Raw genomic sequence first — 25,404 nt, 5'->3', positions numbered from 1 at the left:
AGGCTCTCGCCCCTAATGTTTTAGAAGGTCAGATCAGCAGCAGGCCCTCACCCATAATGTTTTAGATGGTCAGATCAGCAGCAGGCCCTCACTCATAATGTTTTAGATGGTCAGATCAGCAGCAAGCACTCGCCCCTAATGTTTTACAGAGTCAGCTCAGCAGCAGACCATCACCCCTAATGTTTTAGATGGTCAGCTCAGCAGCAGACCCTCACCCCTAATGTTTTAGATGTTTTAGATGTTCAGATCAGCAGCAGGCCCTCGCCCCTAATGTTTTAGAGGGTCACCAGTAGGCCCTTGCTTCTAATGTTTTTGAGGGTCTCCCGCAGGCCATCAATCATAATTTTTCAAGGGTGTGTATGATGCCCTCCTTTACGTGTAATAAAGGGTGTATTGGAGTTCCTTGTAATTTTTGGCAGCCCTTTCCCTTAGTGCATAGGCTTTATGAGTGTAGGAGTCCCACTACCTGAACAATTGTACCACAATGTGAATGAGGCCCTCCTTTAGGTGATCTACAGGTTGTATTGGAGTGCCTCTTTCTTGTAATTTTTGGCAGCACCTGCACTTTATATACAAGTAAATATACAGGAAATAATGTTTCCTAACAATTTTTCCTCTAAAATTGATTCTGTCTTCGGTTTTGTGCGTATTATTGTCAGTCTTTAAAATTGGCGTACTACTCGGACAACATTGTTCCCAGCAGTGACCTGGGAGTCCAAGATGCATCCAGACATCCTCTCCATGCTGTTCCTGAACCATTTCAGTGGTGTTTCCAACAATTTCTGACCTTTTCATGTGAACCAGGCCCCCCCCCCCCCCTTCAGAGCAGGGCGTGCCTGGTTTAATGCTCGGGTTCTCCCACTGACTTCCATTGTGCTCGGGTGTTCTACTCGAGCACCCGAGCACTTTGGTGCTCGATCAACACTAATATCCATCAAGGTTAACATTTCTTAGACCTAGCTAGAGGAAGACAACCATAAATCACTTGGCCAACTGATCAATTGTAAGATATATCATTCATTGCTACTATATGAGTTATAACCAGACCTGTTGTTGAAAGCAGTCATAGGATCTGCCATAACTATGCTTTGTGGTAGGGTTTTTCATAGTTTGACTACCCTGTAAAAAAATAATTTTTTGTTCTTTTTTTGGTTGCGTTTTGAAGCTGTAATTTATTGTTATCCTATTGAATGTTTTAAAGGACAATGTATGCTTTGCTAATGTATGTAAGATTGTTAACTTATTATAATCATAATTAGTATGTTAAACTGTAATGCACGGGTAAAAGTTTGCTAAATAATAAAATAAAGAAACATAAAAAACTGCAAAGAACCATTTCCTATATTTTTTTAATATAACTTCAGAGATGGAATCAAATAAAGGGTTATATTACATAAATAAAGCTAGATGCACAAGGCATGCTCTGTGTTACATACAAGGTCTGCTGTTTAAATAAGTTTGATATTTGCAGCTACAGGTTGGAGGGGTTGCTTGTTTTAAATACACATATGTACTATATTTTTCGCTTTATAAGACGCACCTGTTGATAAGACACACCCCAGGTTTTAAAGAAGGAAAATAAGAAAAAATATTTTTCATCAGACCTTATATCAGATCCTCAGATCAGACCCCCATATCAGACCTCAGATTAGACCCCTGTGTTGTCTTCTTTGGCCGGCGCTGCACAGTCACCTGACTATGTCCGCGTCGGGTCATAGTGCGCGCACTACTTCCTGACACTGTACGTGGTTAGGACAGTGCGCCCGTGGCCCCAGGAAGGAAATCCAGGGAGGGTGAGTACAGGAAGCTCCCCTTTCCCGCCATCTAATGCATACAAGTGAGCGCTTCCATAATTGGAGCACTTACTAATATTCTCTTTATAGGACACACGTCCATTTCCCCCCACTTTTGGGGGGTGAAAAGTGCCTCTTATAAATGGAAAAATACGGTACATCCCATGTGGATGGGAAATTAACATACATCAATATGGGCCTATTGATGAGTGGACATAAATCTACAAGCACACCCCTATATCCCCCATCCTGTAACCACATCCCTGAGATTGGATAAGCTCAGTGCCACATTATACATATATTGTGCTCTGTTACTATATCGATATTTAGTAAAAAAATTATAAAGCCACTTGTATCAGACTATCAGACTCTGTGTGAGCTCTTTGTTACAGCAGGCCCATTACAGTTTAGTCTTTCATTTAAAAAAATATACACTGCGTGCAGAATTATTAGGCAAATGAGTATTTTGACCACATCATCCTCTTTATGCATGTTGTCTTACTCCAAGCTGTATAGGCTCGAAAGCCTACTACCAATTAGGCATATTAGGTGATGTGCATCTCTGTAATGAGAAGGGGTGTGGTCTAATGACATCAACACCCTATATTAGGTGTGCATAATTATTAGGCAACTTCCTTTCCTTTGGCAAAATGGGTCAAAAGAAGGACTTGACAGGCTCAGAAAAGTCAAAAATAGTTAGATATCTTGCAGAGGGATGCAGCACTCTTAAAATTGCAAAGCTTCTGAAGCGTGATCATCGAACAATCAAGCGTTTCATTCAAAATAGTCAACAGGGTCGCAAGAAGCGTGTGGAAAAACCAAGGCGCAAAATAACTGCCCATGAACTGAGAAAAGTCAAGCGTGCAGCTGCCAAGATGCCACTTGCCACCAGTTTGGCCAAATTTCAGAGCTGCAACATCACTGGAGTGCCCAAAAGCACAAGGTGTGCAATACTCAGAGACATGGCCAAGGTAAGAAAGGCTGAAAGACGACCACCACTGAACAAGACACACAAGCTGAAACGTCAAGACTGGGCCAAGAAATATCTCAAGACTGATTTTGCTAAGGTTTTATGGACTGATGAAATGAGAGTGAGTCTTGATGGGCCAGATGGATGGGCCCGTGGCTGGATTGGTAAAGGGCAGAGAGCTCCAGTCCGACTCAGACGCCAGCAAGGTGGAGGTGGAGTACTGGTTTGGGCTGGTATCATCAAAGATGAGCTTGTGGGGCCTTTTCGGGTTGAGGATGGAGTCAAGCTCAACTCCCAGTCCTACTGCCAGTTTCTGGAAGACACCTTCTTCAAGCAGTGGTACAGGAAGAAGTCTGCATCCTTCAAGAAGATTTTAATGCAGGACAATGCTCCATCACACGCGTCCAAGTACTCCACAGCGTGGCTGGCAAGAAAGGGTATAAAAGAAGAAAATCTAATGACATGGCCTCCTTGTTCACCTGATCTCAACCCCATTGAGAACCTGTGGTCCATCATCAAATGTGAGATTTACAAGGAGGGAAAACAGTACACCTCTCTGAACAGTGTCTGGGAGGCTGTGGTTGCTGCTGCACGCAATGTTGATGGTGAACAGATCAAAACACTGACAGAATCCATGGATGGCAGGCTTTTGAGTGTCCTTGCAAAGAAAGGTGGCTATATTGGTCACTGATTTGTTTTTGTTTTGTTTTTGAATGTCAGAAATGTATATTTGTGAATGTTGAGATGTTATATTGGTTTCACTGGAAAAAATAAATAATTGAAATGGGTATATATTTGTTTTTTGTTAAGTTGCCTAATAATTATGCACAGTAATAGTCACCTGCACACACAGATATCCCCCTAAAATAGCTAAAACTAAAAACAAACTAAAAACTACTTCCAAAAATATTCAGCTTTGATATTAATGAGTTTTTTGGGTTCATTGAGAACATGGTTGTTGTTCAATAATAAAATTAATCCTCAAAAATACAACTTGCCTAATAATTCTGCACTCCCTGTACAAAGAAAATGTTAGACTTAAACAAAAACATCAAATTATGCTAAAAGCGCAACAACACTAAAATATTCGCGGTGACACCGAATATTTTTCTGCTAAGCACATGGAAATGGTCCAAGCAGAGACATGGGGTATGTAATGAAGGTGCCACTTGTCTGGATGGTGGACAACGAAACTGTGGGAGCTACTGGTGATTGTCGGCGGATCAATCAATCCTCTCTACTGGTCTTCTGTCGGGGTCCTCCCGAGCCTGTTTGCCATGTCTGAACGCCCTCACGTAACCACTGCTCCCAACACCTCCTAACAGAACAGGCTAGATGGCATGCAATTTGTCAGAACAACCATCCTAGTTTCTTCAGTCCAATGATGTGCCCCCTCAAAGTCTGTCACCCTACCTCAGACACCCTGTAGGCACTGCAGCTAAATGGTAGTCACAGATCACAGCTCTTCCCTTGTGAACCTGAGCCAAAAAACTTAAAACCACCAAAGAGCAAAGTGTAAGGGAAATTAATTGCAGGTAATCATCATACGCACTGACTTGCACATAATTTTTGGCTACTAACTGGACATCTGCATTAACATAAAAACAGTATTAGTTTTATTACATACAATTAAAGTCTGTTTAAAGTCCCTTGCATACATACCAATTCTTTGCTGGTCTCATAACTCTACTAATGGCTGCCGTTTGAAATTTCACACAGTTTCCTTGCTTTATAACCAGTTTGTTCACAAGGGGCATGATAATATCATTGTATTCTGTAATATTGAAATTGCCTTATATTTAATTCTTTTTTGCAAAATGACAAAGCTGTATATTAGGATTGCAAGGGGTTTACAGCAACCTGACATACAGGTACTTCATGTGAACGACACAGGCTCAGGAACTAAACCCACACCATCTGCACCAGGTGTCAGTCAGCTCTCATACATAGCTAACATCTTTCTGCAACTGCCAAGATTGGAGTTACCTTCGATCCCACAAGTTTAATCCCATAGATGTCACTGTCAATAGCGAGTGCGACATCTAAGTGATTTGACATAGGCAGGAGGGCTCCTCTGTGCCCATGCAAATGCAAAAACGATGGTTATTGTGGCAGCCAGGGGACTTAACAATGGTCCTCAGTCATGGGTGCACCATCAATGAGGCCAATTGAGGCTTTTGCCTTAGGTGGCAAGACCTAGAGACAAGTGGGGCAGTGGCAGGGCCGTGGAAATATCTCTCTATATTCAACTGCATCATAGTATGCCTTAAACAGTAGGGCTGGAGGGATTGGGTGTCGTTTCAATCTTCACCTCAGGCAGCAGAAAGGCTAGGTGGACCCCTGTCCTCAGGCCTGCAATGAATCTATGCCTGTGAGGCTGTGCCAAAGCCATGGCCTAACAGACTGCCTGTCAGTTTCAATAACAATAACACTTTCATATACTGAGTATACCAAAACATTATAGAAGAGATCAAATGATTTCATTTTGAGGTCCCCTAGCTGGAATAAAAATGTTTAAATAAAGATTAATGAAGTTTGTAAAAAGTATTAAATAAAAAATTAAACCATTATTCCATAAAAGTTATTTTTCAAAAGCAGAAAAAAGAACATATATGGTATTGCCGGAATCATAAAAACTCATAGAATAAAGGTAACCTGTTATATAAACCACACAGAGAATGCCGTAAAAATCCCTATAGTAACATAATAACATAGTTTATAAGGCCGGGAAAAAAAATCTGTTCCTCTAGTTCAGCCTGTCGTCCTGCAAGTTGATCCAGAGGAAGGCAAAAAAAAACTCTTTGAAATTAATAGGTCAGGGTTAAGTCTAGATGCTGTTCGCTCACAAAATGAAACACATCTAGATGGAAAACTCTCTTGTATGAAATTATTCTAAGGCCTCCTGCACACGACTGAATCCGTTTTGTGGTCCACAAACCGCAGACTCGCAGAATATGGATACTGGCCCTGTGCATCCTGCACCTTTTTTTGGCTCCCCATTGCCTATTGTCTGCAAATGGACAAGAATAGAACATGTTCTATAATTTGAAGCATGGATGCGGACAGCACATGTTTTGCAGCCCCATAGAAATAAATGGGTCTGTGTGTGATCCGCAAAAAAATGTGGATCAGACGCGGACCAAAAATACGGTCGTGTGCAGGAGGCCTAAGCGTGTACCCCTGGCCACATGCAGATTAGGGTATTATAAAGATGATACAATACTGTCTGCACATGGTAAAGGGTCAGTGACCAAACTATAATACAAGGTGAACGCTCTGCAAGATATTCATCTATGAGCCAAAGAACACCTAGTAGAGCGAGACAATTTTCCCACACATAGCCTCCTGTTTGTATAACGTTCTGCTCCAGGCTCAGGAAAACTGTTTAGTCAGATGTGTGTCCTACTGTTAATGTGACTGCTCAGAAACCTCTAAGTATATACAGCTTCAGCACATCCAGCCATTGGTAATAGGGCTTTGCCCTGGATCCTGCTGCCAGTTTGTTTATTTAATGGGGCTTTGAGGTGCATGTGAAATTCCCCTGACGCCCATAAATGTCAGGCCGGCTATTATCTCTAAAGCATGAGTTCCCCTGCTGGTAATTTACACAAAGGATGAGCCCTGGTAATCTAATTTGGAAAATAATCTTTGTGCCGCTAATAAAACAGACAAATTTCTATTCTTGGACTGTAAGTATGTAGGACAATCCAATTTACAAATGCAAGAAGGCTAAAGTATGTCAAGCAAACTCTTCTGCATTTTGGAAAAAAACCTTTATAGACATAAAGATATGTTCATGACCAGACTTTTTTAAATTCTACCTTTCTTTATCGATATTATGACTTTTCAAGAAAAAAAATATTTTAGGCAGATGGATAATATTTTCCAAACAATGGAGTTACATTGTAAAAATACATGGTTCACCAAAAGTGTATCGCTTCTATAGTTACATTGGTCAGAATTGCCACCAGAGGTCCACAGATTATTACTCCAGTCATATGCCACCATGTACCACCACAAATAACACCACGCAACAAGAAAAAAACTTTTCGTCTGCTACTGGGCAAAAACCATTTGTCCTATACTAAACCGAGTGTGCGGATTACAAATCCAAAGTCAGAATTTTTGTAACACGTCCTGAAATTTTGCTATGCATAAATATGCCTAAATGAAATAAGCACTTGGAAAGCATTGAATAATTTTAAACAGAACGAGTTTTACTCCAACAATTACCTGATCTACATCAAAGTTTGCGTAGTAAACAGTGTATGAAAATGTAATGGAATAACAAAATTTCAAAAAGTCTTGTTTTTCAGTTTAAAAATCTGCTTTTGCGTTTGTAAATGGTCATATTTTCCCGTTGCAAAAACCAGCAGTAGTCCCCCATCATGTTGTAGAAATATCTTTATGGAACCGCTCTCCATGTTCGTCACTTACATGTCCCAAATTGGGTGGGAAAAAGTCAAGATGGGAATGTAAGAAATGCACTTTCAATGACATTCGGCAACCAAGTCGTTCATATGCTGTAAGCATGTTGTCCCCTAATTCAGCATAGTTTGCAGCTCGTCTGTTCCCAAGGAAGTTCTGCACTACTAGCACAAATGCATCCCAAGCTGCAAGACGCACTCGCTTTGTCAGATTCTTGCGCTGATCATAAGTAGTGTATTTGCCACATATGTAGCAGAAATTGTATGGATCGTTAAAGGGAACCAGTCACTGGGATTTTGTGTATAGAGCTGAGGACATGGGTTACTAGATCACCGCTAGCACATCCGCAATACCCAGTCCCCATAGCTCTGTGTGCTTTTATTGTGTAAAAAAAAACGATTTGATACATATGCAAATTAACCTGAGATGAGTCCTGTACGTGAGATGAGTCAGGGACAGGACTCATCTCAGGTTAATTTGCATATGTATCAAATTGGGTTTTTTTACACAATAAAAGCACACAGAGCTATGGGGACTGGGTTTTTGCGGATCTGCTGGCGGCCATCTAGCAACCCATATCCTCAGCTCTATACACAAAATCCCGGTGACAGGTTCCCTTTAACACATTTGCATTTATCCATCTAAAGTTTCAAAACTGATAGCACTATAACAGATCACTTTATCAAAATCTGTCCAGCTTGCCTTATATACTTACTGCTGACATCAGCCTGAGTGCGTCCTAACAGGTCTGTACATTAATTAATGCATTAATATTATAACTGAATAGGCTTTGCATGTACTTAACCTTTTAAGGACCTCCGACCATACATGTACGGCAGAAGTCCGGTCCCCAAACATGGCGCCTGCTCACACTTGCAGAGGGCACCATAGCCGCCGGGTTTCTGCTATTTTAAATAGCAGAGACCTGTGGCACATGTATGCGATCAGCCATAAGGCTGATCGCATACATTTTTCCTTTCAGATGTTGTGGACCACGGCATCTGCGCAGTCCGAAAGCGGAAGTCGCGCACTTCCGCTCCGGTAACAGCGTTCCCTGGCTGAGATCGGGGAACCTGTTACATTGATCTAATAGGCTGATGCCTCAAGCAGGCTTCGGTGCCTATTAGATGAATATACCAATACAGGCCACTAGGTGGCAGCATTGTATTGGTATAGGGCAAATTAAGTGTTCAATGGTGTCTATATAGACATCAATGAACACAATAGGCAATGATTGCCAGTTATTGTCACCCAAGGTGACTTAACAGAAGTAAAAAAAAAGTAAAGAAAAGTTTTAGCAAATATAAAAAAAAAAGTTCAAATCACTCCCCTTTCCTTAAAATAAAAATACTTAAACAATAAAAAAATAAACATCATGGGCATCGCTGTGTGCGAAAATGCCCATACTATTAAAATATAACAATATTAATGGAATATGGCAAATGGCGTAAACGGAAAAAATGGCGGTAACGGGAAAAAATAAAAACAGCCAATTTGCCATTTTTTTGTCACTTCAACTACCCAATAATTTTTTTATAAAAAGTGATCAAAAAATCGCACACTTCAAATTGGTATTACTGAAAAAAACAGATTGTCCCGCAAAAAAATAGCCCTCACACAGCCCTGTACACATAACTACAAAAAAGTTCTAGGGGTCAGAATATGGTTCTAAAAAAAAAAATTCCTCAAAAGGATTTTTTTTTTTTTTCAGTATTAAAACGCAAGAAAAATTATACAAGTGTAGTATCGTTGTAACCATATGGAAAATGAAGATAACAGGTCAATTTTACTGCAAAGTGTACAGTGTAAAAAAAAAAAACATTTATCAGAATTGCGTTTTTTCCCCAATTCTACCTCATTTGGAATTGTTTCCCCGCTTCCTACTACATGGTATGCAACCGTAAATGGTGCCATTAGAAAGTACAACTTGTCCCGCAAAAAATAAGCCCTCATAAGGCTATTTGAATGGAAAAATAAAAAGTTAGGACTATGGGAAGGCGGGGAGTGAAAAACGAAAACGCAAAAATTGAAAATTCCAGGGTCCTTAAGGGGTTAAAATCTAGACGTGTCAGGCAAATTCCGAGTTGATATTTGGAATCAGCGCGCTCATTTTAGTATAAATCACATGTTTTACTCTTAGTAGCAAAATCATTGTTGCAGGGTGTAATCAATCTCCTGTTACCAGCGTTATTCGGTTTCAATGGTCATTTTGAATAGTGAAATTGTGGAAAGCACAAAACATTTGCTCTATTCAGGCTTTCACACTAGCAGTAGTGGGATCCAGCAGGCTGGATCCGGCATTGCCAGTAACTACGTGATTGCCGTCTGGCCTCATTAACTATAATGGGGGTTGGAGGATATCTGGCCGCAACCTGGAAAATATGCAGAGGATCGCCAGACTAAAACGGCTGTGCAGGACGGTGTTCATGTAGTTTCCGCCAGTGCTGGATTTAGAGAGACCCGGCAGGCTGTTCTCTAAAACTAATTTAAAACAAAAGTTGCTGTTTTTCATGGATGCAAACAACGAATAAGCCACAGTGAAGAAACGTGGAGACACATACTGAACTCAAACCTTTGCAGATGCAGAAGGTCAAAACTAGCACATATGGATATTCACATTGCTCCTGGCCAATTCATCTGCTGGATGGAAGCAGCAACTCACAGATAAGTTTGGGGGTCTAGTGGTTCAGGGTATTTGGGAATATGCAACTACTTGACATGTGACAGAGACTTATCCAAAAAAAGCATCTGTGGAAAGTGCTAGGGCCCCCTACTGATGAACAGCAAGACAACATAGATTGAGACATAGGAATGTTCTGAGCTCAATGGGACACTTCCATTTTTTTTATTAATATTCAATGAAAACACTTTTTTAAAGTTTTCAGTTGTGTTTCTAGTTCATTTCAGCAGTACTATCATGGTTATAAAGATGATCAAAATTCCAGCACCTGCAATCTTTGAGTGATGGTTTCTTTATTTCCAGTAGTGGGTAATAAAACGTCAATGGCATAAAACTTCACACATCCATTAACAGTCAACGCGTTTCGAACAAATAAATGTTCTTACTCATGACCAGTCAGGTGCTGGAATTTTTATCATCTTTATAACCATCGAGGTCTCACCTATATCTCTGTGCACCAAGGGTGGATCATTTGGATTTATAAAGCGGGTGAGCTGGATTTTCCTATTACCTACAGCAGTACTATCACATTGAAAATAAAATACAAAATATTGTTCTACAGCAGCAGCACAAATGATAAGATCACCTAAATAGATAAGTAACACATTGTCAGTTTACCTCTGCTGTGAGGGGAATTTGTTATCCGAAAGGTAATCCTCATAATAATAGTAGGTGTAGAACTAGGAGAATGGTGTGACAGCTCAATTGTTCTCTTGATAGTCCTAAATAAAGATGACCACAGAAGAATGACATTGATTAGTGCAATGTGTGATGCTCTAATTGAGCCACACACCTTTGCCCTCTCTTGCTGTAGTAAAGGTCAGACTGAAAGTCAAGCTAAATTGTTTTACATGTTAAAAAGTCCAAACAAAGATCAAGTTAAAGAGCCAGGGAAGGTACTGGAATGCATAAAGTGACAACAAAAAAAGTTATATCCAGAAAACCAACCACTTGTTTGAAAAAAAATTCAACATTCACATATGGGAGGTTAATATGTGATTAAAAGAAATGTTAATGAAAGTGTCCCATTAAGCAGCATAAAATAATGTCTCCAAAGGAGTACATACACTAAAATCAAACTAATTATACAGCGTGAAACATTTAATTATCATGGTTAGTCTATCCTGCATCGTGGACTAAAGCCTGGCTTCTAGTTACAAGATAAATATTGCATGTTTTATGGGTAAAACAGAGTTGCCTTGATAAAGCCCAGGGATAAGTCATGTGAGATACCATTACCAGCCATATGGAAGCCATGCCCTGCTGAGACCCCTGGTGATTAAGAAGTTCCTGACTAGAATCGAGTGCGCAATGGAGAAACTAAGAAGGGGCAGAGGGGCAAAAACAAACACAGTGGTTCTTCTAATGCAAACATCAAAAACGTGTTGACAACAAGCAGTAATTTATCCTGTACCCAAACAACAGAACACAGAGCAAGTAGAACGTTATCAGCTCTGGTATCTAGTAACACTATTTATTACATTTACATAGTGTTGTCAGTGTGGATTAGCCCCCAGGAAACCACCAGGGCTCATAATAAACACTTGAACACCTTGGCTGAGATTCCAGCTTCATTATGGCCTACACTACTTTAGACCCCTTAATTTACTGAATAAATAAGTACGCTCCATTTGTAGTCATTCCAGAGGTGAATGGGCCAGAGTTTCTTCAACGGACGTTGCAATGTATTTAGGAATAGATGGAAAGTTATTATGCATTACCAAATCTAGTAAAACATCTGCCAGAATTAACGAGGTTTTCCAAGACTGATCGGTGTGGTCCAACACTCGGGACCTCTGCAGATCAGCTGTTTGAGAAGGCACAGTTGCTCCTGTGAGCACTGCGGCTTTCTCCAGTTCTTCTTTGTCCGGGTGATGACACGTTCTTCCATCATGTATGGCCTAGGAGCAGCTCAGCCCCATAGAAGTGAATGGGGCTGAGTGCGACACCAAGCACAGCCGCTATACAATGTACGGTGCTGTGCTTGGTGAGCACTCGCAGGAGCACGGTGCCTCCTCAAGCAGCTGATCAGCAGGGGTCTCTGGTGTTGGACCCCCACCGATCAGATACTGATGACCTATCCAGAGGATAGGTCGTCAGTTATAAAATCTTGGAAACTCTTAACTTTTTAAAGGGAACCTATCACCTGTACTATGCTGCCCTCATAGTATAGTGAGACACACTGATTTCAGTGGTCTGTCACACTTCTGTGCTGGCAGTCAGTACTTTTAGGGTACTGAGGTGCCAAAGCCCTGTGCAACAATGTTAAAAGTGCATTAGAATTATATTAATCTGTCTTCTTTAGTCTCAAGGTAGTCTGCAGATACTCTGTAGACTATCTAGTCATGATTCTGGGAAGTGCGCCAGTTCTGAGCGTGCAGCCAAAGAGGGAACAAGATCCACGGATCCGCAAAACACGGACACCGGCGATGTGCGTTCCGCATTTTGCAGACCGCACATCGCTGGCTCTACAATACAATATGCCTAATCTTGTCCGCAATTGCGGACAAGACTAGGGCATGTTCTATTTTTTTCGGGATAGGAAATGCGGACCCGGAAGTGCAGGTCCGCATTTCCGGATCCAGGCTGCACATCGTGCGGCCCTATAGAAATGAATGGGTCCGCGATTCCGTTCCACAAAATGCGGAACAGAATTGCGGACATGCTAAAAGTATTATATAATCTTATACACTGTTTCATTAAAGTGAAATGATCTTGTTGGACACATACTGTTTGTGTCTCAAGTTATTCACCTCCAAGCTCGGTAACTTTATACTAATTTGGATTTTACATGATAGTCAGTGGAACCTGATAGAGGTTTGATAACAGCCCACAGTGTGAGCTGGTGCTGCAAGGGAGATGAGTCCAATGAGGCTCGCTGTCCACTGCCTCCAGATGATGAGAGACAGGTTTATTTCCTATGCACAACAGCTTAGGCAGGGTACTGAATCTCCTTCCAAAAACTGTCCTGTATGAAGACTTACTGGGTGTACTCCATGGTATGAAGACTTATTGGCAATGCTCCATGGTAAACCAATATGCCATGATGTATCTCCCAAGAAAGAGAACCATCTCGCCAGTGCTACCTTTTGGAATTAAATATTCCCATAATAACAAAAGCTCCGTTTTACGATTCTGGGGCATTGAAAAAATAACCCTAGGACCAAGGGGGGGAAATCTTGATAAAAAACTCCTACAGAGTGAGGCCCGCTGGATATTTAGGTTGGGCACAATGAGTCCACAAGGCCTTAATGAAGGATTTTCCTTCACGGCCTTTATTTAAACACAAGTAGGTACACCTTTTAAAAGAACACTATGAAAAATAAATATATACAAAAAAGAGAAAAATACAATTACCTGGAAGAACGAAAGATAGTAACCCTTAGATCATTGAGCCATACGGAACCATATTCCTCACTATAAATACAGGGATAAAAGACAAAAAGAACGGTTAAATATATAAAATAATAACTACCAAGGATTAACCCTAAGTACCCTACAGTCAATCATTTAATCGATATTGAAAATAATAAATATTTAAAAAAGAATAAAAAGAAAATATGTGAAGTATAGTACAAACTTTGACTTGAGTACAAATATACATCTAGGTGCATATATATGCACATTGATGTTATCCCTCAAAACTGGAGGTCAGAAGTTATGTGCATGCGTAATAGAATATAGAAGTATGGTCATAAGGTCCATGACCCCAGATGTACCAGTTGTGGTATTATTTAAAATTCAAAAGTTTGCACACATGCGCAAAGTTATATATGGACTAGAATCCAGATGATGATATGGGAGTATCCTTGAAAATTAGAAGATCTTGCGCATGCGCTAATACATATCATCAGAAAAAGCTAAAGATCTCACGCATGCGCGTTTTCTCCTTTATATTAGAGTTCAATGCGATGCGAAAGTAAGAGTATAAAGTTAAAGTTCTTGCGCATGCGCAGGTTCTTATACGTGATTTGGTGCTTTGATCTGGAGTCTAAAGTCTTTGCGCATGCGTGGAAATATTATACTGGAGAAGGGTAAGGACCTTGCGCATACGCACTGGAGACTGACATGATGCGATGGGAGTATCTGGAGAAGGTGAAGGACCTTACGCACGCGCACCGGAGACTGACATAATGTTAAGGACCTTGAGCATGCGCAGAATACAGGCAAAAAGTTTAAAGACCCTGCGCATGCGCACTTTCTCTTTCCCAGACCGGAGCACAATGCGGTGCGAGAGACAAGTTACAGAGTTAAAGATCTTGCGCATGCGCATGGCTTCATCTCCTTCCGGATCGGAGGTTAAAGCCTCTTTGCAGACGTAGGAATACTGAGTAAGTAAGGAAATGATTGGATGACGGAGAAATACCAGGAAGATATTATGATAGGGTTACTAACCTGTCACACAAGAAAGCTTTGCAGTGACTGGCCACACAACAAGTAACGACCCTCCCTTAATGATTAAAAGGGTGCAGCAGCAAAGCATTCTTGTTGACAGTAGCTCCATCCCCTGAAGAAGCCACATCCAGTGGTGAATCATGTTGGGGGAGCTCGTGTGTTAGTTTTTAGATTAGGAGCGGTAGGGACCGAGTGTTGTAGCACGGAGTAACTGCAGACTCAATCGTGCTTCAACACCAGTGATTGAGAGTTACCTAAGAGAAAAGAGATTGCAAAAGCAATGATTTAGGATGAAGGATCAAGTGTACCTCCAGCATTGTTCAAATAGACAAATAAAGTAAGCTCACTGCTGACAAAGCAAGCGTGGGATGAGCGAATGCTAGGAGGTAGCATATAAGGGTGAAGCAACCCTTATCTCAACCACCAGAGTCCTACCGCACCTATAGTTTCAAAACTATTCTTTGTTCTCCCGCTATTATATTTTTATAAAATAAATGAAATAAATGTTATGTTTTAATAGACCAGAAACGGGAGTTTATTAGTCTAGGCAACTAGACTATTTGAATTAAATTATAAGTTGATTATCCCGGGTCCATTGGGTCCTTTGAAAATTATTACCTTTTGGAATTGGCTCCCTAGGAGTCAAAATACGACTTTCCAAAGTATTGGACAGTTGGATGTTGACTCATAGGGAGCCAATTCCAATAGGTGGCACTAGTGAGATGGTTCTCTTTCTATGTACAATAGGAAAGAAACCTATCAATCATAGTCTGGGGGCAGGGGAAGATGTGGACAATGACTCAGACTCACCTCCTTTGCAGCACTGGTGTGTGCTGTAGGCTTCGATGTGTCAGTACTATAAAAGTACTGACTGCCAACACAACACAGAGTTGACAGGTCACTGAAATCAGAGGGTCTGTAACTATACTATGGTGTCCTCAGTAAGTGTAGCATAGTACAGGTGACAGGTTCCTTTTAAGGACCTATACCCGCCCTGATAATTGGCTGAACGAATGTTCGTTACTGATCATTGCACCATGTAGACATGTCCAGCATCAGTTGAGAAATTAGCTGGCGTTTCATTGATTGAATCTTTTAATGGGGCAAAACATTATTGCATGCCGGCAGCACATTTTCCTGAGGAAACAGGAAATGTGCCTCCAACAATATGCAAAAATATAAGGACAATCGAATTAACAATCGTTTGCGTCAATACAGTACTATGATTGCTCCATTTAAATGTACCATACAAGAGACATGCTATATTGTAGATTGGCGCTCACTTATGGGCAGAATATCTTTTCATGCAAATAGGCCCTTTGAAGTAAGCACAAGCAAAAAATGCTTTAAACAGCTAAACTGTGGTATACAAGTACGCTGCTAGTACATGTACGGAGGAGGAATCAGCTTACCACTGTCCAGGAGCGCCCGTGAGGAGCTTCTGGGGAATCATGGGACCATGCATGGAGTTCTGTCATCTGGTACTAATGTGGAAAGGAACAAGGTTTATGGTAATCCTCCAGCATTAATAAGTTTAACAAAAAGTTTGTATGTCAGATTAATACCTGTGTACAAATAAATGACGAGTGAAAAAGGGTCACTTTGACAGTTTCATTTTTTCGTATCTGAAGTCATGGTCCTAGAAAGCTGTTCCCATTACTGGCACCTTTAAACACACTATGGGGGAGATTTACTAAGCAGAATGCACCAGAATTACGCTTTAGACACTATAAATGGAAAGTGCCTAAAACAGGGATGTAGTAAGAAATTCCAGTTTTCCTAAGGGTACAGCCATATGGTCAGGTTTTGTGTGCAGCTTTGGAAGTCAAAATCAGGAGTGGGTTAGAAAAGGAGGGAAAGTATATAGGGCAGATACAGCTTATCCTCTTTTTTGAATTCACTCCTGGTTTTGGCTTTCAAGACTACATGCATAAACCTGACCATGTGGCTGTACTCTAATAGCCTGCCTATTTGGTGCAAAATGTTGGCATAAACAGATGATGAGGAGCAGGCAAAGTTAACTGCTTACAGCATCACGTTGCCACAGGTGAGGGGGTTGCAAATAATTCTTGTTGACATTGCCCTGCTTACCCTTCTAACCAATGAGTGATTCCATCCGTGATGGAGGAGCTCATTGGGACAATATGCCCTGGGAGTGGTGAGCATGGCTAGCAGGACAGGACACCCCACAGCAGTGATACAGGACCTAGAATGGCAGTGTCACTGGCAGCGCACAATACTAATTACTCTGTTCAGCATCAGGACCCAATGCAGTCAAGGCTGATCCCGGAGGAAAGAGCAGAAAAGTAGTGAGGAAAGGTGTGTCATTTTTTTCTGGTCTGGTTGGAGGTCTGAATTTAGAGTAATGGATTCTGTACTATTTTCGAGGTCCGAATGGGGGTCTGTATTAATTTTGGGGTCTGTATAAGGTTTGAGGTCTGATCTGTCTTATGTATACATTTTGAGGTTTGCTCTAGTCTGGAGTCTATATTAATTTAGAGTCTAGTCTGGAGTCTATATTAATTATATATATAATTATATATATAATATTAATATTAATTTGGAGTGTGGTCTGGGGTCTATATTAATTTGGGTCTGGTTGGGGGTGTATATTAATTTTACAGTCTGGTCTGGGGTCTGATTTGATGTTATGGTCTGCCCTGAGACCTCATTTGACTTTAGCATCTGGTATGGTAACTGAATTGATTTTAGATTTTTGTCTGGGGTCAGAATTAATTTTGGGGTCTGATCTGTTGGTCTGTATTAATTTTGGGGTCTGACCTGGGACTTTTATTAATTTTGCATCACAAACCAATGAATTATTACTATTGCAAGTAAGATGGGTTAATACAGTGTCCCATTCAAATATATCACAGATCCCACTGCATTAAAACTTAAAGTAACACTCCCACAAAAGAATTGTATTCTCTGACCTGTTAGAAATGTGTTATGATGTAAACTGTAGTGAATGTTATCTTTTTACCGGTGACTATATTTGCGAGTTATAACCTCCCTTCTGCCCCTTAGCTGTGTCATGTGACCAACTCTCTGATCTCCAACTGACCCTGGACAGGAAGTCAGTTGCTTCTCTATTCCTTCCTATGAGACTGACATTGAGGCTCCCATAGGAATACATAACGAAACTGACTTCCTTCCCACACATAAGATGCTGTGTTATTTGGGGAGTCTGATTGCTGCTCACATGAAACAGCTGAGGATCAGAAGGAAGGGGATAACTCACATATACAGACACTGGTAATACTATTATATTCACTACAGATTACATCATGTACGGTACCTTTCTAACAGGTCAGAGAGTAAATATTTATGCGGGAGCTCTTCTTTAACTTTTAATGAACAATATAAAAAATTATCAAATCAAACGATACATTAAGGAATATTATTTCAAATAACGCACCATACAAACCATGGGGGGGGGGGGGGGGGAAACCAAACTAGTAAGGCACAGGTGGGGTAAAGAAGAGGGTCTTGTCTGGTGCTACCTCTGGGACTCAAATTTATCTCCAGAATGGTAGCACATTGCACATTTATGGCCACTCTCCGTTCACTGCTGTCCGAGTTCTTAAAAAAGCTGAAAGCTGGCTCAGCTACTTCTGCCAGTCCCATAGAGGTGAATGGAGTGGTGGCCACGCAGCAGATATGAACCTAGCCTAAGATGATTTGGCATCCAAGTCATCTTGTTCTATAAATTGTCTGTCTTGACCGGATTATCAACACTATAGAGGTGTTCTCCCAACCAGTACCTCTCTATGTGCCAGAACTGAAAGCTACTTTCTCCACATTACATGGAGAGCCATTTTTTAGAATGCCTAACATGTAATGCATTTTCTCTGTGTGCAGCCAATTGGGACTGTTTTAATAAGACAACCTCTTTAAATACTGATCTTTAAAGAGGTGACCCAAGTTTAAGATGGGTCCACAGTGCTGGTGTAGTGCTGTATTCTTGTTTTTCCTCCACCGCAGTCCTCCCTGCCACCTGCACTTGAATGACTGTAGCACCTTAGCTGGAGCCAAGGACTGGTGGGGGTCCCTCCTATGGATATGCCATCACTTTATAAGATGGGAATACCCCTTTACACATCAATGATTTGTTGTTGTCCAACACCTGCTGAAACAGCAGAATGCCTATAGTAGAGATGGCCTTGCGGTTCGCCCTTCGGTCGTTTCGCGGCGAACTTTGCGTGTTCGCGATTCGTCGAACATGCGAACATATGGAGATATTCGCGCCCGCCATATTCTTTTACATTGTGAAGAACTTTGACCCATGACACATCCATCAGGTGGTACAGGACAGCCAATTGAGACGTTTCAGCACATGGACATACCCCCTACCTTATAAATAGACCCGATCTGGCCGCCATTTTACATTCTGTGTTTTGCCAGTGTAGGGAAAGGTTGATGTGTGGAGCAGGGACAGGCTGTTAGGGACACCAAACGCTAGCTAATAGGGCCACAAAAGTCATTTATTTTAAGGACTGGTATAGGAGTGCTATCGATATGTGTGATACACAGAGGGCTGCGATATACTTATAATATACTTTTATAATGAGTCAAAAACACATAGATCTATATAGTGATCACCTGGAAGTCAGGGGCCTAGGGGCTAGGGGCTTACTAGGGCCATTTTTATATAGGGTAAGGTTCCAGACGGGGTCGCTCTTATCAGGGCGGGTGGTCTGTGGTTAGGCTATCAGGGCCAGAATAGCACCCCCTGTAGGGCAATATCAGGGGCAGTTCTTTGTCCACCCTGTCCTTCAATACCACATCATCATCTAGCCCAGGGATGGATGTTTTTTGCTTTCCCTCCTGGATTCATGGATGTGCACTGGAACCCCCCGGATTGTGGTAGGACATATGGTTTCTGATTTAGTGCTGCCGAGCACTTGTTATTGCCGACCACATCTATACTTTTTGCTTAACTTTAATAATTGAATTTATTTTCATTTTGAGGGATATCTTTTACATTCACACTTCCGCAAAATGGGTCCGCATCCGTTCTGCAATTTTGCGGAACAGGTGCAGACCCATTCATTTTCAATGGGGCCGGAATGTGCTGTCCGCATCCGCATTTGCGGATCCGCACTTCCGCATCCGTGCTCCCGTTTCCGCAAAAAAATAGAACATGTCCTATTCTTGTCCGCAATTGCAGACAAGATTAGGCTTTTTCTATTATAGCGCTGGCAATGTGCAGTCCGCAAATGGCGGACTGCACATTGCCGGTGTCCGTGTTTTGCGGATCCGCAAAACACTTACGGACGTGTGAATGGACCCTTATAGTAACATTATTAAAGGTTAGGTTTTATCTTTATGTATATTCTAATGGATTGCCTTCCTTGTACAATGTTATAATATACTTTCTATGTAAGGCTACTTTCACACTAGCGTTCGGGTGTCCGCTTGTGAGTTCCGTTTGAAGGGGCTCACAAGCGGCCCCGAACGCATCCGTCCTGCCCTAATGCATTCTGAGTGGATGCGGATCCGCTCAGAATGCATCAGTCTGGCGGCGCTCAGCCTCCGCTCCGCTCAGCGGCCGGACACCTGAACGCTGCTTGCAGCGTTCGGGTGTCCGCCTGGCCGTGCGGAGGCAAGCGGATCCGTCCAGACTTACAATGTAAGTCAATGGGGACGGATCCGTTTGAAGATGACACAATATGGCTCAATCTTCAAACGGATCCGTCCCCCATTGACTTTCAATGTAAAGTCTGGACGGATCCGTTCAGGCTACTTTCACACTTAGAATTTTTTCTAAGTTATAATGCAGACGGATCCGTTCTGAACGGATCCAAACGTCTGCATTATAGGAGCGGATCCGTCTGAGCAGACATCAGACGGACCCGCTCTGAACGGTAGTGTGAAAGTAGCCTTAGAAAGTATATTATAGTGCATTTGTATTGTGCGGCAGTTGTGTGCGGTTCTGCTGCGATACTGCAGGTATATAGAGGGACAAGAGTTATTGGAACAAATAATTTCTACTGGTGTGATATACCAGTCGTCCCCCCAAAAAACAGATTGAAGCGGTTAATGGAACTTTTTTGAAATTCTTTAAATAAACTTCTTTCCATTTTCCCCCTCCCCCATTCACATAAAATTCCTTAAGTGTGGCCTCACAGCATGAGCCCGTGTCATGACGCTGACATGCAAAAAGAGGACAGCTACATTCCTGATGATGGCCTTTACAAACACATAGGTCACATATTCCAAAGGCCAGCTGTCAGACTATCTTGTTGAAATGAGCGAGATGGGTCAGACTTATTGTGTGTGTTTTTTATGTAGCTAAATAATCCCATATGTAACATTGAAATTCTAGCAAGTAAACAGCCACAGTTAATATATACAACGTATATTCAAAATCATTGCACTGTTCTTGGAAAAGCAAAGCTGACCAGATGGTATATGTTAACTGAAAACAGATTTATAGCATTGGGCGCAAAAATGAAAAACAGTACTAAAATCCTTTTCTCTGCTGTAGGACCAAGGGACTGCTAGATATCAGCCGAGCATGTTCACAATTTAAGGATGTTTCTTTTTGTTACTTCACCAGCTAGAAGACTATGGTTGGATCCAGGATTGAAATCTAGAGGTGGCAGTAAAATAGTATTTTGTAGTGTACACCACATAAGTAAAAGATACAAAGGAAATAAAAAAGTATAGTGCTTCATAAATACATTACATATAAGTGTTCTTAAAGGAAAACCCCCCCCAAACTAGAGTAAGTGGTGCACAGTGTATGTGACACTGAGTTCTATTATGTAATTTTTATCTTTATACTCATTTGCAACCCAACACTGTGCTCCCACAAACCAGCAGTTACATGCGTCCAGAGGACTCCTCCTTCAGTCCTCTCCATTCTTTACATAAGCTTGGGAGTCCTCTCAATGTATTTACTGCCAGTTTGTGGCGTCACAACGTCGGAATGCAAGCGAATATGAAGATAAAAATGATATCATTGGACTCAACGTCATTGACACTATACATTGTTTACTCTAGTTTGGGGTGTATTTGTGGGCTGACAGATTTCCTTTAGGGACACTTACATGTGCTGCACTATACTGCGCTACTCAAAATGCAATTTGCAACTGTGTTCAGATTCCCAATCCCATTGTATTTGCTGTCCACAACAATGGCACGGTTATTTATTACAATGCTAACAACACAGTAGCTAGTATCCCTCGACATGTTTTGCCACCATAGAGATACAAGGGGCAAGGGATACAAATTGTATGAGATACAAGGGGTAAGAGATACAAGCAAGTACTTTCCCCAGGAGATTCATCCTACTGTACATACACTACTGTCCAAACATTACATTGGATGATATATCTTGTTGTTTGTGCTGCCATGACCTGATTTTATACTAAAATAAAGCCTTGAGGATTTAAATTGGACCAGTATTAGAGCCTACTTCCTAGTTATCTCTCGTTATGATAAAAACAACATATCTGATCATTTATCTTATTGAATCCTTTTTTGCCATGGCATCTTCCATCATGGAAAGAGTTATAAGTTGGAGAATTCTGATTCAGCAATTTTGTCTGAGCGTTCATTTACGCTCCACAGCAAAATGCATCCTGTTGTCATCAAAGATTGGTGCAACCGCTATCCTGGGCCCAATTTGCGATAATATTACTATGCATGATGATCTGTTTTCCATTTAGGCAACCTATGAATGCTCTTACAATTTTGAGGCTTGTCCAATTCATGGGTTGGCTGTCACAGACTCTATGGCTAAACAGTAGGGGCCATCAGCCATACCAATATCTCCAGGCTGAGATCCCTCCACCTATTTCATAGGAGATTTCACTGCCTGGACGGAAGAATTTTGTTTATGGGGAAAATAGCTCTTGGATCAGTGGGTAAAAATTCAAGATAGAATCAAGATTAAGGGCTAGTTTTGACATAGTAAGAGACTTAGGAGCAATAGGAGGAGGGCTATAGCAGCATCAACTAACTGTCTCATTTTTGGGTCAATGAGTCTTTTTTGAGTAGCTACAAAGGAGTGTCTACAAGATAACTGTGCCCTACAGCTAGATCTACCAACAACTTTCTCTGGGTTTAGGGGTACATCTCAGTTGGGGTGGCTGAGGTCAAGAGAGGGGAGCAGTACATAGGACCTTCAACATTGCCATGACCACTAGTAGCAGAGAATGATATCTGCTGGTGGTCAAGGCTCAGACACTGTTGTGGTAGCTTGGACACCCTCTTTAACCTTGCTGTTCCATTTTCTAGGGGGCTTGGGACTTGAAGCTGGTGTCTTGGTGCAGAAGGGAGAGAGGGTACAGAGCACTGCTGATTTATGGACTATGGCAGCCAGGATTATACCTTATATAGTGGCCTATCAGCAGTTAGCATGGCTATAGATGCATGGAGTGGCTTCTTTGGATAGTATTGCGGTTGTTGGTTCTTACTGGAGGTTTTGCTTTTGCAAGCACCTTTACAAGTATGGTGAGTTGTTTTCAAAGTCAGTGCCAGCTTTGTGCACCATAGTAGAAGGTTGTGCTTCAGTCTCCTTGGTCCTTCTTGGTCCTTGATGGGCATGCAAGGGATCTTCAGGATGGTGGGCAGCTGTGGTCAAGTGTTCTCAGTACTAAATGTGGACTCCAGGCTCTGCTGCTTAATCTTGGTCAGACCAGTACTCACATTGAACCCATTTCCATTGTTTGTCTTCACTCTTCTACAAGAACAGTTGCTTTTGTATAAAAAAAAATCCAGGGTGCAGTGAGCTCTTTTTAGAAGATACTATCATGCTCTAGCAGCCATTATGATACCCCTGGTTAAGCAAAGATAACCTATTAGGCCATATGAAGAATATGTCATGGGTGTGCAATGATTAAAGCAAAATTTATGGTGCAATTAAAAGTGGACATGTTCTGTATAGAAGGAGGGGGCTCAAGAAACCTCAGCCTGACACTAATCAACTGCAATTCATTTCCATCTGTTTTCTGTTTTTTTTACGAGTTACTAAAATGAATCTAAAACAAAAATAGATCAGAAAATAGATGAAAACAGAACATTTCTCATCTGGTTTTAGTGGTCTTCTCTGTTCTTATGAAATGACCTGATATCGTGCAAGGATTTGCTATATCTGACAGCTACTTCTGTTCATGGTGTCCACATGTAGAACATCACAGATCCTGACTCCACTGTGAAGCATCTTGCCCTTATTAAACTGCAGTGCTATCAGCTGACATACATTTCTGGGTTTTATGTGTAATATATATATATAATTTTTTTATATTTTTTAGATTGTAAGCTCTTGCTAGCAGGGCCCTTATTCCTCTTGTTCCTTTTATTGACTTGTCTGTTGCTATGATATTTATGACTATTCATACATGAACCCCTAAATTGTAAAGCGCTGCGGAATATGTTAGTGCTATATAAATAAAGATTATTATTCTAATATATTTCTATATATAGATAGCCAGATGTACCTCCATGTGTGTTCTGACAATTGTCAGGCCGCCTGTTCTATAATCCTTTACTTTAATGCTGTACACAGACTGGATCAAAAGAAATGCAAAATTTAATCTTTAATAAATTGATGATTTATTTCAGATCCGAACAATGATTTCATTTTTTATTTCTATCTCTTTATCAGCGACTTGTTTGTCTGGCACAGAAACAGAAGCAGGGGTCCTATTTCGAGACCACACATACTCATTGGATTTATACACTTTGCTTTGATATTTTCATCCTTGCAAATCTAAGCCTTCTATAAACAGCTGAGCCTTAACATCTGCATGGTATGACCACGCAGGTTACATAGCAGGAACTGCATTTATTTACATGTTTGTGGCCACTGGCGAATGTAATTAGGTTGTGCAGGATGAATATTATTACAAAATCAATGTAGATAAAGGTCTGTAGAGGGTTTCATGGATAGGGAAGCATCAAAACAAGGTTTTGAAGGCCACACCCTTCCCATGCAAGGCCTCTTGGAAGGGGGCCTTGCTTTCAAAAAATAAAACCACAAGGCACTACCAACTATTATCGAATAGCTGGAACACCCCTCTAGTGTTGGAGCCAGTATTGAAAATATCTCACAATTAGATTCTACATAACATTTTGAGTACAGTAGATATGAAATAATTTTTATTTGGTTTTATTTTTCTTGTACTGATTTTGAGTCACATGATGCCTTCTCACTCATATCTAAAGGTACAAATACACATAAGAGTTGGCTGTACTCACTAACTTTGTGGGACCGGCTGACTATAATATGTTGGGGTGTAATGACACTCCTCGAACAGATGATTTTGGGAGAAATAAGAATCAGGCTTGTTTAGTTTCAGATGTCACAGATGTCTGAGAGCAGCTAACTCCTTGAGAACACGTGCCTACTTGGCTGCACTGAGTGTGCATGTGTATGGGGGAGTGGAGAGGTTTAGCTGTAGGCCAACAGCTTTTAACAGTGATTGGCCAACTTAAAGCTAAAATCAAAACCTCTGGTTTCCTGTTACCAGGGAGCAGGTCATTATGGGAACAGCTTGAATGTGTTCATAGTAGCATCCATTTCTACAAGATTCATGACAGATATTACAGATTAATTACACTCTATTTGAGGGATCCTATATGATCCATTTTGATTAGATATTAACTTTTTAAGGACCATTTGCTGTGGATTTACAGAGGTCAGACTTGGTCCTTAAACCTGTGCCAATGTATTTTTACCACACTGGTTTAAGCTGACTGGTTAACGGATCCCTTGGAACCTTTGAGAGAAGACAGAGCTGTTTTCACTATTTCTATCTTCTCTGTTCTTACAAGTGGTCAAAATTATAGTACACCAGACCTAGGGGTAACTGCAATGGTTTGTAATGTAATGTTTTTGCAATATTTATGTTATGTTGCACTTCATGCTATACACTTTGTACGCCAGCAGATGGGGTACGGTTGGCAGTGGTCGGCAACAAGAATGGGAGTTACCATCCTATTCCTCTCCTCTAGGTAGGAGTGGGCTGGTCTGACTTCCTGCCAAGGGAGGGGAAAAGCTAGTTAGTGTAGAGTGTGAACCTGCTTCTCCAGGCCATGAGTCAGCTCATCCGATAGGACTACTACTACAGACAGTCTGCAGAGTCCCAGGCTGCAGAAGATCTGTGAACTACTGTGTATTCTTGTCA

Source organism: Bufo bufo, chromosome 2 (assembly GCF_905171765.1).
Source record: "Bufo bufo chromosome 2, aBufBuf1.1, whole genome shotgun sequence".
NCBI lineage: Eukaryota > Metazoa > Chordata > Amphibia > Anura > Bufonidae > Bufo > Bufo bufo.
This window is presented reverse-complemented; position numbering follows the sequence as displayed.